Below are 17,236 nucleotides of genomic sequence, written 5' to 3' on the forward strand. Positions count from 1 at the left end.
GACAACAAATTGCTTGTTAACACAGGTAAGAAAAAATGTTATAATGTAATTTGACCCCAGACATCTTTCACATAGTAGGACCATTCTAATTGTAAAGAAAATGAGACCTGTGATTTGACTGAGTGCTGTGTACAGTCAGGAACTCTTCAGTTGTGAACAAAGCATGACTAATTCCCTAGGCAGGAACCCAGACTTGTTCCCTTACATTTTGTTTTTTCCCACCCACATTGTAAACCTTATGTAAACACTTTGTGACATGAATAGAGTGTTAGAATGCATTGGTGACAACTTTTTATTACAGAAGGCAGAGAAAGCAAGTAGGGGAGAGGCTATATTACATTTGATCCCGACAAAGAGAAACTAGTAGAGAATTCAAAGGCAGTAGTCAGCTGAGGTGAAAGTGATCGTAAACTGATACCATTTATGATTCTAAGGAATGAGGGGAAGGAAAGCAGCAGAGTGAAGGAAATGGACTTCAAAAAGGCAAATTTTACCAGTCTCAGAGAACTTGTCAGTAAGATCTCATAGGAAACAAGTTTAAGAGAAAAAAGAGTTCAGAAATATGGCAGGTTTTTTTGAGAGACATTATTAAGGGCACAAGAGCAAATTATCCCAATACATAGAAAATATTAGAAGTACAGTAAGATCATCATAGGCGACTGTGGGGGATGGACACAAGAAGGCACTGACCACATGACCATCCCCAAGTGACTCCTCCCCATGTAAGCCTGTCAGCCGACGGTCAGGGCAGTGTGTGTGTGTGTGTGTGTGTGTGTTTCCGAGAAAAGGTTTAATGTCCGTGTCTTTACTGCTAGGACCGGGGTCCCGTCGCAGAGGGTAGCCAGCAAGCCAACGGATGCCCCTTTATAGGAAGAGCTTATTACACCTCAGATTTTAGCTGCTAGAATGCAAGATTCCTTTCCAGCGGGCAGCCTGGGAAAGACTGAGAGGTGCCCCAATGGATCTGCCACCTGGGACTGACACAAATCCAAACGCCCAAGCTCTTCCTATGCCTGTCCTTTTTGACCAGCTGAAGTTCTTTTAAATTGTGCTTGGTTCTGTTATAGCAACTGAAGGAGTCAGGTTAAAGCTTAAACAGTTACAGGTTTATTAAAAGACTTATAAAAGCATATGGTTACAATAGCTATTGCTCTATTTCTTAAATGCTAGCAAATATATATATAGATCTTAAAAATGGTTACAGGAAAAAGGTAAAGATAGAAAATAGAAATAATGGTACCAAGTGACAGCTTAATCTTTAAAGAGCTCTAACACTATATATATATATACTTAAGCAAAGGACCACATCCAGGTACAATTTTTACCCCTTTCTGTGCCTCTCAACTCCAGCATGTCAGGCCAGGGCCGGTCTCTCAATTCCTAGAAAAGATGAATATGAGGTGGGCATCCCCTCTGGAACCTCGGGAGATCAAACACCTAATCCGACCAGCAGATAGATGGTAGATTGACACTCAGAGTAAATGTACTGCTGGACCCATCTTTATACCCCTGGGGGCCCGTATCCTCTTTCTTATCTAAGAGGCCAAATTGTACTGGTCCGTTTTGTGGCACCAGTTCTTACAAGCAAGTTTCAAGTTAATTTACACTTGCAAGAGAGATAACTAAATTGTGAGTACTAGACATTTTTTTACTGGGCGAGAGATTCCTCCCCCCCGCAGACGGCTGGGTGTTCGTATCAATATGGGTTAAGTCAAGGGCACTCTTTGGCAGCCTCTTGGTTAGCAATTGGCATATCTCTTTTACAGCCATTCACGGTCACAGCAGCCTGGGCCTTCTGTTCTGTGTGCCCTGCATGCTCCAGGCAAGCAAAAATGGATGTTACAAGGGGGGTTCCTGTCTGGCTACAAAGCCCTAGCCCAGAGCCATCCCTAGGAAGGTGCAAGACCCATGACAGACTCCCTTCTGCCCCAGGCCCTGCATCTTCCTGACCCCACTCCACCTCCCACTCCACACCTTCTCCCAACCATCCCTCCCTTGCTCCATCCCATCCCTGCCTCTTCCCACACCTGTTCTTCCCCTCCCCCACTCCATCTTTTTCCCCAAGGCCCCTCCTTCAAGCAATGTGACTCTGGGGATTAGTGAGATGTCCAGTTAGCTAGAAATATAAATGGTAACAAGAAAACAATTTACAAATACATGAGAACCAAGAGAAGGCCAAGAACAGGGTAGGCCTATTAATCAACGAGGGGGAGAAAGACAGTAACAGAGAACACAGCAATGGACAACGTTAAATGTCCTTTATTTCTCTGAGTTACCTTCACAGAGTCACTTCCTATCACTGCTTGTGGTCTTAAATAAGAAAAAACAAAGGAAAAGAAGAAAAACCAAACCTGTGAGCTTGGCTAAGCTCTCTATATAATCTTGTCCCCTCTGGGAGGGAACCTTCCAGGTATGTATGCTCCCCACCTCAGCTATCTCTTGCTGTGCCGGTTGCTCCCCTTTTAATCCTTTCTCCATTTGGAGCATGCAGAATTGGAGGGGCAGGAAAAATTGGGCCCAATATAATCCTTTAACTCCTTCCCAGTGTGGGGTTTGCGTACCCCATCATATGTGATCTAAATCGATGGCCACTCAAGAAAGAGATCTTGGTATTATAGTCTCTGAAAACATATACTTAGGCTATGTCTAGACTGCAAGCCTCTTTCGAAAGAGGCTCTTTCGAAAGATACTTTCGAAAGAGCCTCTTTCGAAAGAGAGCGTCTAGACTGCACGTTGAACTTTCGAAAAAGCGGCTTGCTTTTTCGAAAGAAAGCATCCAGTGAGTCTGGATGCTCTCTTTCGAAGAAGCCCTATTTACATTGAAGAACGCCTTCTTTTGAAAGAGGAACTTTCGAAAGAAGGCGTTCTTCCTCGTGAAATGAGGTTTACCGCCATCGAAAGAAAAGCCGCGTTCTTTCGATTTAATTTCGAAAGAACGCGGCTTGAGTCTGGACGCAGGGGAAGTTTTTTCGGAAAAAGGCTACTTTTCCCGAAAAAACCCCTGAGTCTGGACACAGCCCTAATGTGCTGCAGCAGTCAAAAAAACTAATATAAAGTTAGGAACTATTAGGAAAGGGATAGATTATAAGATGGAAAATATCATATAGCTTCTCTATGAATATAGTTCCCCCCCACCATGAATACTACATGCAGTTCTGGTCACCCCATCTCAAAAAAGATACATTAGGATTGGAAAATGTACAGAAAAGGGCAACAAAAGTGATTGGGGACTTAGAACAGCTTCCATATGAGAAGAGTTTAAAAACCTGGGAACTTTTCATTTTGGAAACAAGACAGTACGTGTGGAGGGGTGGAAATACATAGAGGTCTATAAAATCATGAATGATGTGGAAACTAAAATGAGATTTATCTTGACAGATGACACTTCCTAATCACCAGAGGGCCCTGACTGCTGCTGCTGCCACCCTGCACCAGGCTCCCCGGTAATCCCTGAGGCCTAGTTGTTATGAGGGGGAGAGGGTGGGGCAATGACGGAAAGAGACTGGTCTTGGGGAACGGACAGGCCCCCTCCAGCCTGCCAGGACTGCCCCCCTGTAATCTGGGCCAGATTGTGCAATTGCTTCGGTTGCAGACAGGGAGTTTGAGATCCCTTAGACATTAGGAAAAACTTCATAATTGTCAAGATAGTAACAGTGAACAAATTACCTAGAGATGAGTATGGAATCTCTGTCATTGGAAGTTTTAAGAACAGATTAGACAAACACTTGTCAGGAGGGGTAGTAAAATACTTATTCCTACTTCACGCAGGGGACTGGGCTAGATGAATTATCAAGGTCTCTTCCAGGCCTACATTACTCTGATTTTACTTATATGTTTTAAACATTTAATTTTAGAATTGTAATATTGTTCCAATTACTTTAAACATTTCCAAGAAGCAATCCTCAATGTTCCCAACATTTCATTCTGCTAGTCCCATCCAGAATGTCAAATACCACTTTCAAACCCTACCTAATGGCTTGCTTCCTCTGTGATGTCTTCCAGGAGTGAATGAAACCATGTGTTAACCATTTCAATGGAACTACATTGATTTGAACCAACTGAGCTTTCTATTCTTTCCTCTTGTCTTCCTGGTGGGTCCTGTCTTCTCCATTTCTGTCTTTTAGAGAGAAATCTTCAAATCAAATGTTATGTCCATCATAACACATGGAAGTGAAAGCTGAAAATGCACTGAAGGTAAAGACAGACACCTAACTGACTGTGTAAGTAAATACCTTAGAACAATACTTGGTATCAAGTGGATTGAATTTTTAAAACATAACAAGATTCATCAGGGAGATCAACAGCCCCTTATCTCTAAAGTGATCCAGAAAAGAAGATGGAAATATCTGACACACCTATTAAAAATGAAACTAGACTGTCTGCCATGGCAGGTGTCTCACTGGTCAGCTGGAGGAACATGAAAAAGGGGCTGACTGAAAGAATCTGCCAAATGCTAGTTGGAAAGGGAAAAGTTATTGAACTTAACATAGAGAATGTGCAAAGAGGGGTCCAGGATAGACAGGGATAGAGGAGCCTTGATGCTCCAGGTAATTTCTCATAATACAGGAAGGATACCAATTCAGATTACAAGAACCTCTGGAGCAGGGGATATATTCATTTGCTTCATCTCCTATAGTGCTAAGCATATCGTTGGTGCTCAGTAAATCATAACTATTCAATAATAGCATTTCCATAGCTATGAAAATTAGTTAACCTCTCAAACAAATTTAAATGCAACTAATAAGGAACCATGACTGTCTGCATTCATTTTAAACATTTAACTTCGAAGACTGATTTAAACTCTTGCTTCTATGGTAGTATGATAGGGTGGATTACCCTGACTCTCTGGTCCCCCACACCTGTCCTAGTAAAGAGCAATAGAGAAGTCATCTGAGCTGCCAAGAGCAGCTGTGTTGGACACAGCCAATCAGGGCCAGCAGTCTAGCATATGAAAAGCCACAGCACAGCCAGAGGAAGTTCAGTTCCTTTCCAGAGCCAGGGCTGCACCAGGTCAGGGCCCTGAGGTATGGGCGAAGAATGTTCTGGAGCCAGGAGAAAGTGGCTCAGAGAATTATAGGAACACCACAGTTATTTAAAGGGAAATTGCAGACCCGGGTAGTGGGTGAAGGTAGGGCTGGGGGAAGCATCACCCCCAGACCTGTCTCATTCTGCTGAGGTCCCGCCCACCTTTGCAGCCAAGCCACCTCCCCTCCCTTCTGCACCACGGGGAAGCAGGGCAGCACACTGTGCTGCCTGCCCACCCCCAGCACGGGGAGGACAGGCGAGTGGGTGAGTGGGCAGCACACAACCCCAGCCCCGGAGCATAGGGAGGGAGGAGGGCGTGTGGCCCCAGCCTCCCCAGCCCCGGAGCATAGGGAGGGAGGAGGGCGTGTGGCCCCAGCCTCCCCAGCCCCGGAGCACAGGGAAGGTGGGCAGTATGTGGTCCCAGGCTTCCCGTCCCCAAAGCCTGGGGGAGGGTGGGCCCTTGGGGGTGGGAACACTCTGCCCCCAGAATGCCTATAGTAGGGTGGAGTGTGGGCGAGTCCAAGCTGGCAGTTTGAGAAGGCAAAGCCTTCTACTGCCTAGCATACCAGCCGTCCATGATTGCAGACATATGCTATGTCCAGGGTCCCTGGGCTAGGACCTGGAATAGAGAGTGGGCCTGGGTCCCCCTTATTTCCCAATAACCACTAGGAAGAAGTAGCCAGGACAGTGAGCCAGAGGGGGGGACACTAGTGACCCAGCTGAAGAGCTGGTGCCAGAAAGGCCCAGAGAGGGTAAAGATGTTGCTTCCAGGAAAGGAGCCCTGAGACACCAGGATGAGGACAAACAGAGAGAGAGAGACATTACAGAGGGCTTGCAGAGAGGCTCCTCTTGCACTTGTACACCAGACAGGTTTGCTTTGTTTTATTTCACAGACAGGGCTGAGTCACCAAAGAGCCACTCCACATGGAGAGAGAATGCAAGCATATGCACTCAGCCAGGGTGACCTCAGAGGTGAGTGCGTCCCATTACAGGTGATGTATCTGTATGGAGCAGCAGACTGACTTGAACGGAGTACTGTCAATGATATCACTGATAGCAGAGGGGCACTTACACAGGGAAATAACAGACAATTATTGTCATGAAAGAATTCAAAGTTAGGTTTTAGCCTAAACCAGACCTGCCATCTTTTAAGAAGTGAAATTGTGGAATTGTGATTAAATCATGCGGGCTACTCCTAGAATTCTTTAGAAGCTATATATAAAAGACAAAATTTTATATTTAACCTCAGTATATGGTTTTTATTTCAAAAATTACAGATGGCAGTTTGGTATATATGTCTAATTAGAGCCTACAGACAATAAATTATAAGGCCTCTTTTGGTTTTGCATTTCTCCTAATGTATGTTCATGCCATATTTAATGATTGCAGGGATATGAATAGAACGGCATCATGGAAACTGTTTGTAACTTATTTTTCCAATATAGACCAAAAAAATTGATTCTTTATCCCTTTAAATGAGACATCATAAAACAAGGGAAATCTAGAAAAAATGTAGCTTCAAGTAATAAAATAAATGATCTGACAAATGTAATTGCCTGCAGAATGGAGTAGAATGTCTTGATTTGAGTAATAGCAAGTAGAAATCTATTCCTCATGACCTCGTACTTTTGTATGGAGCCAGTAGTAATTAAAACAAAGCCTATATTTTTAACTGATCCAGATTCAATAGCAAATGAGGGATTTGGAATGTTTATGTGGGTACATAACTGCTGTTAAATTTTGGTCCCTGATGATAATAACAATGTAATTGAATGTAGCAATATCATCACACAATACCACAGCTTTTTACCAGTCTTGGTGGGTCTAATGAAGCACTTGCTGAAATTAGTGGCAAATCTTTTGTTGATTTTAATGGTTATCAGATCAGGCTTTATATCTGTTAAAAGCCTAACCGACCCTCTTCTCATATATACCATACACATGTTATCATGCCTACTGGGACAACAGTTACTGACCACTAATGACATTCTCTTGAGCAAAATTCAACTCTGCTGAAAACATGATTCCTTTGAAGTTAATAGAATTACACATGTGATTAAGGAGTTCTTGAGGGTGTGTCTAAACTATAAAGTTTTTTCGAAAAAAGTGGTCTTTTTTTGAAAAAAAAAAAAAAAAAACTTCCCCTGCATCTAGACTGCTGCTGCATTCTGTCGACAGTAAATCAAAAGAATGCAGCAGGTTTTTTTCAACAGTGGAAAACCTCGTTTTACAAGGAAGAACGCCTTTTTTGAAAGTGCTCTTTCAAAAAAAAAGCGCTATGTAATGCAAACTATGCTTGTTCAAAAGAGAGCATCCAGACTGCCTTGGTGCTCTCTTTCAAAAAAGCGCCTTGCTTTTTCAAAAGTACTGGTTGTAGTCTAGACGCACTTTTTTTGAAAGAGGCTTTTTTGAAAGTATCATTCGAAAAAGCCTCTTTCAAAAGAGGCTTGCAGTCTAGATGTAGCCTGAGAGAATAAAAATATGCCAGATTGGGTCCTAAGGCAACAAAGCCTCTACCTCTTGAAAAGTCTCAATTCAGCCTCATTTTCAATTTGCTGTAGGGAAAACAGAAGCAAGGAATGCTGTAATGCACAGCCAGAAAACAAAAACAACTGATGCACATTAACTTGGTTGGACATGACATTATAGGCTTGTGATGATCCTAACATTGATCATCATTTTTTATTTTGTTGCTAGTTGGGAGATATCTCAGAGGCGGTTGGGTCACAAGACCTCCATTCCCTGAGGGTATGTCTACACTTGCCCCCTAGTTCAAACTAGGGAGGCAAATGAAGCATACCGAAGTTGCTAATGAAGTGAGGGATTTAAATATCCCATGCTTGATTAGTATATTCGTGGCCAGTCGCCATTTTAAAAAGCCGGTAGCCCGAATTAACTCGCCGCATGTAGATGCGGTAGTCTGATCCAAAACCTTTCTCTCGAATTAACTGTTACTCCTCGTGCAACAGTTAATGAGGAGTAACAATGAGGAGTAACAGTTAATTTGAGGGAAGGGTTTTGGATCGGACTACCACGTCTACATGCGGCGAGTTAATTCGGGCTACCGGCTTTTTAAAATAGTGACCGGCCACGAATATGCTAATCAAGCATGGGATATTTAAATCCTGTGCTTCATTAACATCTTCAGTATGTTTCATTTGCCTCCCTAGTTCGAACTAGGGGGCAAGTGTAGACATATCCTCAGTCACAGGGTAAACATAGTGTTTCTGAAGTGATGAGACTCCTTTTTGCCGTCATATGATTTAGACTAAATTCAAGGTAGGTGTTTGCTTTTTCCCCAAAAAAAGCTTTAGATGTATCATTTCATAGTGGGACAACAATAAATGTTACCACGAAGACATACTTATCTAAATACACAAATAACAATGATTTCTGAACTTATCCATTGGTACTGGCATACTTCATTGTTTACAGGGGATACAACACTTAGAGGTGATGCCTGTGCTGTGTTCCCTGGAAAAAATGTGTAGTTGTGCTGCCCATGTGCAGTGTCTTTTGGACAGCAATGCATATGAGCAACACAGACTGCCCACAGAGCACGACTGGGTGTGAAGGAACATCAAGAAGAGCTGACCTACCCCCTGTATGCTCCTTCACGAAAAGCTCATTGTAAATAGCCTGGAGGCATATAATGTCATACTAGTTGAGGTAGCTTTATTTTGAGTGTGCATCAAGAAACAGCTGGGAGTGAGTCCTTAAGGCCAGCACTGCTGTAGTATCTGACACATTGCCTAAACTGCTTATATACTGTGTCATCTGCCCAGCACTGTGAGATGGTTGGTTCAATGGGTATAGCAGGACTATGAAGGCATGGCAGCATGTTTGCATCTTTAATGATACAATGGAATGTGTTTCACTTTTGGGGGAAGAGGGGAGAGGGAGACAGAAACTAGACTTTTTTTGGATGAAAACAAATCTCAACACAAAAATTTCCACAAAAAATGGAAATCATCTAGCTCTGCTCCTTACAATGCACTGTGTCCAACAGCCATTAGCTCTTATGTCTGTGTTCAGTTTAATACTGATCCATGCATGAATTAACCCAAACTGAAGAGGTTCCTTGTTGGCCTCTAAGGGAGCTCTCTGGTGAGTGATTTCTACTGAAGGAGGGAATGGCCCCATCTATGGAATGTACTAATTCAGTGGAGGCGTGGTAGGTACGGATAGCATATGCTTGGGCAAACTCCAAATCTATGAAATTGTCTGAGGCACCTGAGTCCACCAGTGTCTGTGGGTTGGTGTTGGGCATTGCTGGAGAAGTAGTTGGAGAGGTTTTGAGAAATGATGGGACATTACTAAGGTACTGGTGGATCGTTATTGGCATAGGCTTCTGGGGAAGGAGAAAGGTGTCAACCGCTGCAGGACATCCCTACTGAGGCCAGAGTTTAGCATTTCCTGTGCCAGGCACAGATCAGAACTTAGTGCAGAGGCCCAATGGCAAGCATATTCTTCTCCATATTGAAGAGGCGAGGCTAGACCTCATAGATATACATGGGATTGGGTAATGGAGACAGGACTGGTGGGTGATGTGAGAACATCAGAACTGATGGGGCTGGCAGTTATCAATCTTGATGAATAGGTTGACTAAGGCATCCATGCCAGATGGAGGCTCCACCTATGCTAATTCTTCTTTTATATCATTGTTTACGTGAAATGAGAAATGTTAATGCTGATGGCCTCTTTCCACATGGTGTTTGTTACCAAAGATTGGAACACTGTTGCATATTTAGCTACTGGCTGGCATCCCTGCCACAACACCCGAAGTTCAACTTTGCTCTCTACTTGGGTCATTAAAGATGACCAGCATAGCTCTAATGAAGTCATTAAATTGTCCCAGAAGTGGAATTTTTTCGGGAGCCTGGATGCTTAAAGCAAGGGGTCCCTGGTAATTAGGCTGCTAATCAATCCTACTTGGGCTTAGGCAGTGGGAAACAACTGTGGGTGTAGCAGAAATAGGACCAGAGTGGTCTTTGAACTCACAATTTTGTCACGCTATTAAACTTGTCAAGCAGGGGGAGCTTGCGCTTTCTGGGAGCATGAGGTAAAAAAGGCATGAGATTGCAGGACTGCTTTCTATGTTGGCAAGGCCTGTAGGGCTCCCACTATCTCTGTCAACTTGGTGTTGGCCTTTATAGAACATCTCACCGTACCAGCTCTAGTATTCTTATTGTTTGTGTTGGGGACTGTCAGTGACCAGGACATGGGTCTTTATGCCTAGTGCTTATATATGAACATCAGCAGCATCTGGAACTACATTAAGTCACCATACAATTATTATTTTAGCATAACCTAAACATTCCATTTTTGTCAGGAATAGTTTTAGGAATGGTTTCCAAGAGCTGAAACAAGAAAGCTGCCATTGTGGTAAACTTCAATTACATGGTGATTGTACTAATTTTGAGTTAATAATAATGTTGAGTCTTGGTTATTAGAAACAATGTCATACATATTCATGACAGAGAGAACATAGCACTAGAGCCAAAAGGATTAAAGGATCAAAGATTCCTGAAGAATAGTCCATGGTTTGCCTCCTGTATTAGAAGTTTGAGAAAGCATTTAACTACAGTTAATGAGCTCATCTGTTCTTCTTAAACATGTCTTGATCAAAACCTTTTGTATGTGCAGGCAGTCCATGTACATTGCAAGCACTCTCTAAGTCAGAGCCACAGGAATGCAAAATACCAGTGTTTCATAACTTGAAGAACATGCATGCGTTGTTGGCTTTGTGCTTTATGGTAGTGAAGATATTCTGTAGACTTGGAGAAAGCAGAATTGAACCCAGTTCTAAGGAAACAAATAGAAAAATCATAAATATTTCATTTTCCATTGCAAAGTGTTCAGCACTAGATCAAGGTTAGGACTTCCTGGGTTTCCTTTTGGAAGAAGTATTAAGTTGTTCCTAATCACACATGGCATGTTTGGGTGAGTGATTAGTTGAACTGAAAAAAAGAAAAGTTTCTATTTCTCTGTATTAAAAAGAAGGGAGGAGACTCTTCTGAAAGGGGGGAAAAAGAGAGTTTCTTCATGTACAGCCCAAAACAATGCACACAAAGGCAGTCTTCCTATTGATGTCATTGGGCCTTGGATCAGATCCATAGGAACTGATCCTGCATCATGCTGAACAGATACAATTACCAGGTCCTCAGTCTTTGTAAAAACAAGCCAAACAAAAACAGGGGACTGTGCATGGGTGGTCATTGAAGCCTCCCTGGTCCTGGAGCACGGGGAGTGAGGAGGATGTGTGGCCTGAGTGTCCACAGCTTTGGAGCATGTGGGAGGCAGGTGTCACATGGCCCCAGCCTCCTTGGCCCCGGAGCACAAGGAGGGAAGTGGGTGCATGGCTCCAGCCTCCCTGGCCTCGGAGCATGGGGAGGGCAGGCAGTGTGTGGTCCCAGCCTCCCCATCCTAGAGCACAGTAGGTGTTCTGGGGGCAGAGTGTGGGCGGGGTCAGGCTGGCAGTTTGGGAAGACAAAGCCTACTCCCACCTAGCATACCAGCCACCCATGGGGCCATGTCTGTGGATGGTCAACATAATCAAAATGACCTTGATGGGCCACATGTCGAAGTTTGCTGACCTCTGGTTTATCACATGGGCCTCTACTGCACCTCCAAATGGATGAGGTTGTGGCTCTGGAAAAAAGCAGAGGGTGGTGAGACCTCTCACAGTGACCTGGCAGCAAGCAGGAAAGTTAGTTTAGACAAATATCTAACACATAAGATGCTTATCTAAACTGAAAATGAGCTCTTCATCTTTTGAGATTCACCTATGCATTGTCTCTATTCTGCTTTCTCTGTCTCTCTTTGTTGACATCCTCTATTGACTGAGCAGAGGTGTTCATTGAGCTGACCACAGTTCTGCCAAAAAGTAGATTCCCCCCTCCCCTAAAACATCCCAACTAATGTGGGTAGATTTAAACCAGTAGTTTAATTATTGCTTGGCATATGTCCATGCTGATTTTCATCTGTCTCCTGCAATTGTCTTTTGAAGTGAAGAAGAATTAATATTTAAGAGACTATGCAATATTTCTACATAAAGGGTCCAGGCACAATTTGACACACTTTAATTTTGTCTTATGAACAGAGGAAGTTCTAGTTATTTCAGATTATTTAATTATTTTCTACCAAGCACCCTGATGCCCTTACTCTAATTACCTTTTTCCATTGAGGCTATATCTAGACTGCAGAGTCTTTCTGGGATACCAGAGGTATCCTGGAAAAACTCTGCCGTGTTCAGGGAATGCATCCACTTTTTCGGATCAGTTTCTGAAAAAGTGGGCTTGTTCTTTTGACATCCCTATATTTCTCTTACTGAGAGGAATAATGAATGTTCCAAAAGAGGAGGTTTTTCCGACATTTGGCCATATGTAGATGGGCCAAGTGTTGGAAAAGCCTCTTCAGAAAAAAAAGGGGGGGAAAAGACACAAATTACGGTTCACAATTTGCATATCTTTTTCAGAACTCCCCCGGCAGTCTAGATGTAGCCTGAAATCAAAGATGTAAATGCTACTCAGCATGAATATACATATCAGAACTTGGCCTTATATTATAATACTACTGTCACTGTATTGTTTTTAATCTACAACATATTTAATTTCTCTCACTCACACACTCTCACACAAACCTTACCAGTGACACGCTTAGGATTGCTACTCATGATTTAACATAAATCCACAAAAACAAGGACCTGAAAAGTTAAGCCACCTAACAGCAGATCCTATTTACTTCTCCACTTGCAGACTCACACTTTATCATTACCATATCTGCCACCCAAAATTTATCTTAGAACCAGGGGTGAAAGTAACTTAAACTTTTTCAGGTACTTTTGTATTACACCCCAGTGGGAAGGGCTGAGGGATCAGAGCAGGAGGTTGGTAGGGTTATAGTATGATAGTACCTATAAGAAATTTAAGTGTGGTGTGGAATGTGGGGACTCAGGGCAGGGAGTTGGGGTATGTGTGGTGGGGAGCCCAGAGCAGGGAGCTGGGGATGTGGAGGGGTGCAGGAATCAGGGCAGTAGCTTGCGGAGTTGAGGACTCAGGGCAGGGGTGTAGGGTGTGTGCAGGAGTCAGGGTTGGCGGTGTTGAGCAGGGTTAAGGGAAGAAGTTTAGGATGTGGGGGGGGACTCATGACAGGGGGCTGAGTGGTAAGGGGGTACAGGAGTCAGGACAGGGGGCTAGGAGTAATGGTTGCAGAAGTAATGGTTGGGAGAAGGGGCTCAGGGCAGAGGGTTGGTGTGTGTGTAGAGGGGTTTGGGAGTCAGGGCAGGAGGTGTGGGGGACTCAGGACAGGGAGGGATGTGAAGGGGTGTAGGAGTCAGTGCTGGAGGTGTGGGGGGGCTCAGGTCAGGAGGGTTTTGGGGAGTGCAGGAGTCAGGATTTTGGGCATGGGAGGCCCAGGGCACAGGACTGAGGTCAGAGCAGGGGATAGAATTGTTGGGGGATCAGGGCAGGGGGCTGGAGTAGTATGTGAGGAATGGAGGGGTCAAGGGTACCAATTAGGAAGGACAAGAGGAGCTGAAGATCCCCCCCCCGCCCACAAGATTCATATCCGGGTGTTGCTTACTCTTCCCTTTCCCGTCACTGTCAGGGACTGAAAGGAAAGCACATAGGGTGGGTAACTCACTCCTCTTCCCCCAGGAGTGGGAGGAATGCACACTTCCTGAGAGTGATGGGAAGGGGAAGAGCAAGCAACGTGCTGTAGGGATCTTAGGAGCCGGGGGAGGGAGGGAGGTCTTCAGCCCACACTCTCCCTAAATGGCACCTGGGAGGGGGGAGGGTTGGGGCTGGTGCAATCCCAGACTGGTGTAGGGATGCACCCTCAGCCAGCCCCTTTCACCTGCCTAGCTGCCTGCTGCTTAGTGTGGTAGCCCGAAGGAGAGTCCTGGGAGTGCGGCTAACAGTGTGCTGTGCCTCCTTCTTCAGCCAAATGCTGCAGCACCTGTTCACTCCTTCTTGCCAGTGGGACACATCACTTGACTTTCACCTCTGCTTAGAACCCTAACTCCGGAGCCACCACCTAACATTATATGCTGCTTTTATATTGTGCAGATTGAAACAAAGGATTGATATAGTTATACTGCTGTGCATGAAGGAATCCTGTGGTCATATACAAGTAACTAGTCTCAGGCACAGCGCATGTTACTGTGAGGTTTTCCACAGAGTTACAGTGGTAGCAAGTACTACACCTGGCAGCTGTTCTTAGCAGGAATGGCTCCGGGTGAGTGGTTAGGCTTTGTTTACACTAGAGAGCTTATGATATAGCTGTACCAATGAAATTGTGCCACTGTAGGATCTCTTGTGAGGTTGCTCCCTGCTAAGGGTAGGCAGAATACAGCTTGCAGGCCAGATCCATCCTTCTATGATACTTTGGGCCTCTAATGTCCTGTGGTCCAATGGAACCTTTGGGAAGGCTCGCTGCTTGTCACGCCCCACACGCCACTCAAAACGCCCATCCCCAGCACAGCTAAAAACTGGCCAATGGGAGCTGCCTGGGCTATGCTTGCAGGTGCGAGCAGCACATAAAGTTCTCCCCCTCACTTCCCCAGACACACAGATGCTACCCCAGTAGCCAACTGCTTTGAATGGCAGGAGGAGGCACTGCAGGCAGGGAGCTTACCTGGGGTCCCACTGGGCTGCTGGCTAGGAGCTGCCTACTATGGTAAGCACACCCCAGGCAGAGCCTGCACCTGGCACCCTACCCCCATCCTTCTCCCAACTCCTTGCCCCAGGTCAGAACTCCCTCCCAGACCCTGCCCCCATTCCTATACCCCTCTCCCTGGTCAGAATCCTCTCCTGCACCCATACCCTCTCCCTTCCCCTACCCGCACTCCTTCATGCCAGTCCCCTACCCCGAGCTCCCTTCTACACCCATCCTCCTCCATTAATGTAGAGGAGTGCAGCCCTAGACCACTTACCAAATTCTTGGAGTGGCCCCCTATCAAAAATTATTGCCCAACCTTGCTCTATGCATACAGGAGACAGCTCTCCCACTGGTCTAATAAACCACCCCAATTGGGTGGCAATAGTTATGTTGGTGGAAGACGCTCACCTCCCCAACAGTGCTGTGTGCACTGCCACTATTGCTTAAAAAAAAAAGCACTCCTCAGTGTGGTAAGTTTTGCCAGTGTAAGTGGTAGGATAGACATGGCCTTAGAGACATGTAGCTTCTTAGATGTGCCACAGTATTTTTTGCTGAACTGAACTGGAAATAAAACAAGCCTTCTGACACTGTAACTTGAATTCAGTTCACCATTAAATGTAGTCACAAGATACCTGCAGCAGGCAGAAGTACTTCACTTCCCTGATAACATAAAATGGTAATTAATTAGTCTGAATGAGTCTGTCTAATGACACAGTCACTAAAAACTGAAAACCTCAATTCCCGATTGTTTGGTTAGAAAACACTGGTACATTCTCTCTGTTATCAAAACACATATTTGTACATAATGGACAATAAAGCTAATTATACAAGTATCACCTCACATGCTGACTCAAACTGGTTAAAATGTTAATACAGGGGAGGAACAGCATTAAGATTCTCAGGGCTGGAAATGCTTCAATGTTGCCTTTTAATTAAAAGTTCAAATTTGTGAGAGAGTAGCTGGAAAAGAATGTACCGTAATCTTACACAAGAGCTAGGCTTACAAAACACAACAGTCACATGAGCTTGTTTCCTGTCACACACTGTTAGCATCAATGGCATTGCTTCTGCCAACTTCACTTGATCTATGCATGAAAGAGATGCTTGCTTTTCAAGAGTAATTTGCCCAGCAATACTGAAAACATCCAGAATTCCTTCAGAGTTAACAAGCTCCCCCAAATAGCCATTATTAATATGTGGCCACACAGCTCACGGAAAAACAAAACATTGAATTGCTGGGCTTGCAGCACTTCCTTTAATTCACTCACAGATTTTAAGAACATAAGAATAGGCATACTGGGTCAAACCAAAGGTCCATCTAACACAGTATCCTGTCTTCCTATGCCCCTCCCCCAGGTCAGAATGAACAGAACAGATAAATGATCCACCATCTGACGCCCATTCTCAGCCTGAAAAACAGGCTGATTCTGGCTAATAGCCACTGATGGATGGATCCTCCATTAATTTATCTAGCTATTTTTTGAATCCTGTGAAAGTCTTGGCCTTCACAACATCCACAGGCTCACTGTGTGTTATGTGAATTAATATTTCCTTTTGTTTGATTAAGACCTTCTGCCCATTGATTTCATCTGGTGACCCATAGTTCTTTTGTTATGGGGAGGAGTAAATAACTTTTCCTTACTTTTTCACTTCATTCACGATTTTATAGACCTATCATATCTCCCATTAGTCGCCTCTTTTCCAACCAGAAAATTCCCAGTCTTATTAATCTCTCCACTCATGGCAGCCATTCCATGCCCCTAATCATAACTTTGTTTGCTTTTCTGATTGCCACTGCACATTGAGTGGATGTTTTCAGAGAACTATCCACAATGACTCCAAGATCTATCTCATGAATGGGAACAGCTAATTTAGACCCTCCTCTCTGATTTTATATGTACTTTTGGGATTATGTTTTTCAATATTCATTACTTTGCATCTATCAACATTGAATTTCACCTGTCATTTTGTTGCCCAGTTAGCAAGAGAATACTCTGAGACACTTTTGAAATGCTTTGCAATCTGCTGTGTACTTAACTATCTTGAGCAATTTTGTAACATCTACAAATTTTATTACCTCACTGATTACCCCTTTCTCCAGATAATCTATGAATATGTTGAATAGGATTGGTACCAGTACAGACCCCTGGGGGATACCAATATTTTAGTTCTCTCCATTCTGAAAACTGACCATTTATTCCTACCTTCTGTTTCCTATCTTTTAACCAGTTATCAACCCATGAGAAGACCTTCCCTCTTATCCAAAGTCTGCTTGCTTTGCTTAAGAGCCTTTGGTGAAAGACCTTGTCAAAGTGTTTCTGGAAAGCTAATTACACTATATCCACTGGATCTCTATTACCCACATTCTTGCTGACTTCCTCAGAGAATTCTAGGAGATTGGTGAGGCATGATTTCCCTTTACAAAAACCATATTGACTTTCCAAACAAATTATGTTCACCTATGTGTTTCACCATTCTGATATATTTTGTGTGTATATGCATGCACATGCTTTTTACTGGTTTATTTTTTAGTGGAATCCATTAATTTTTC

This window comes from Pelodiscus sinensis, chromosome 1 (genome assembly GCF_049634645.1).
Source record: "Pelodiscus sinensis isolate JC-2024 chromosome 1, ASM4963464v1, whole genome shotgun sequence".
Taxonomy (NCBI): domain Eukaryota; kingdom Metazoa; phylum Chordata; order Testudines; family Trionychidae; genus Pelodiscus; species Pelodiscus sinensis.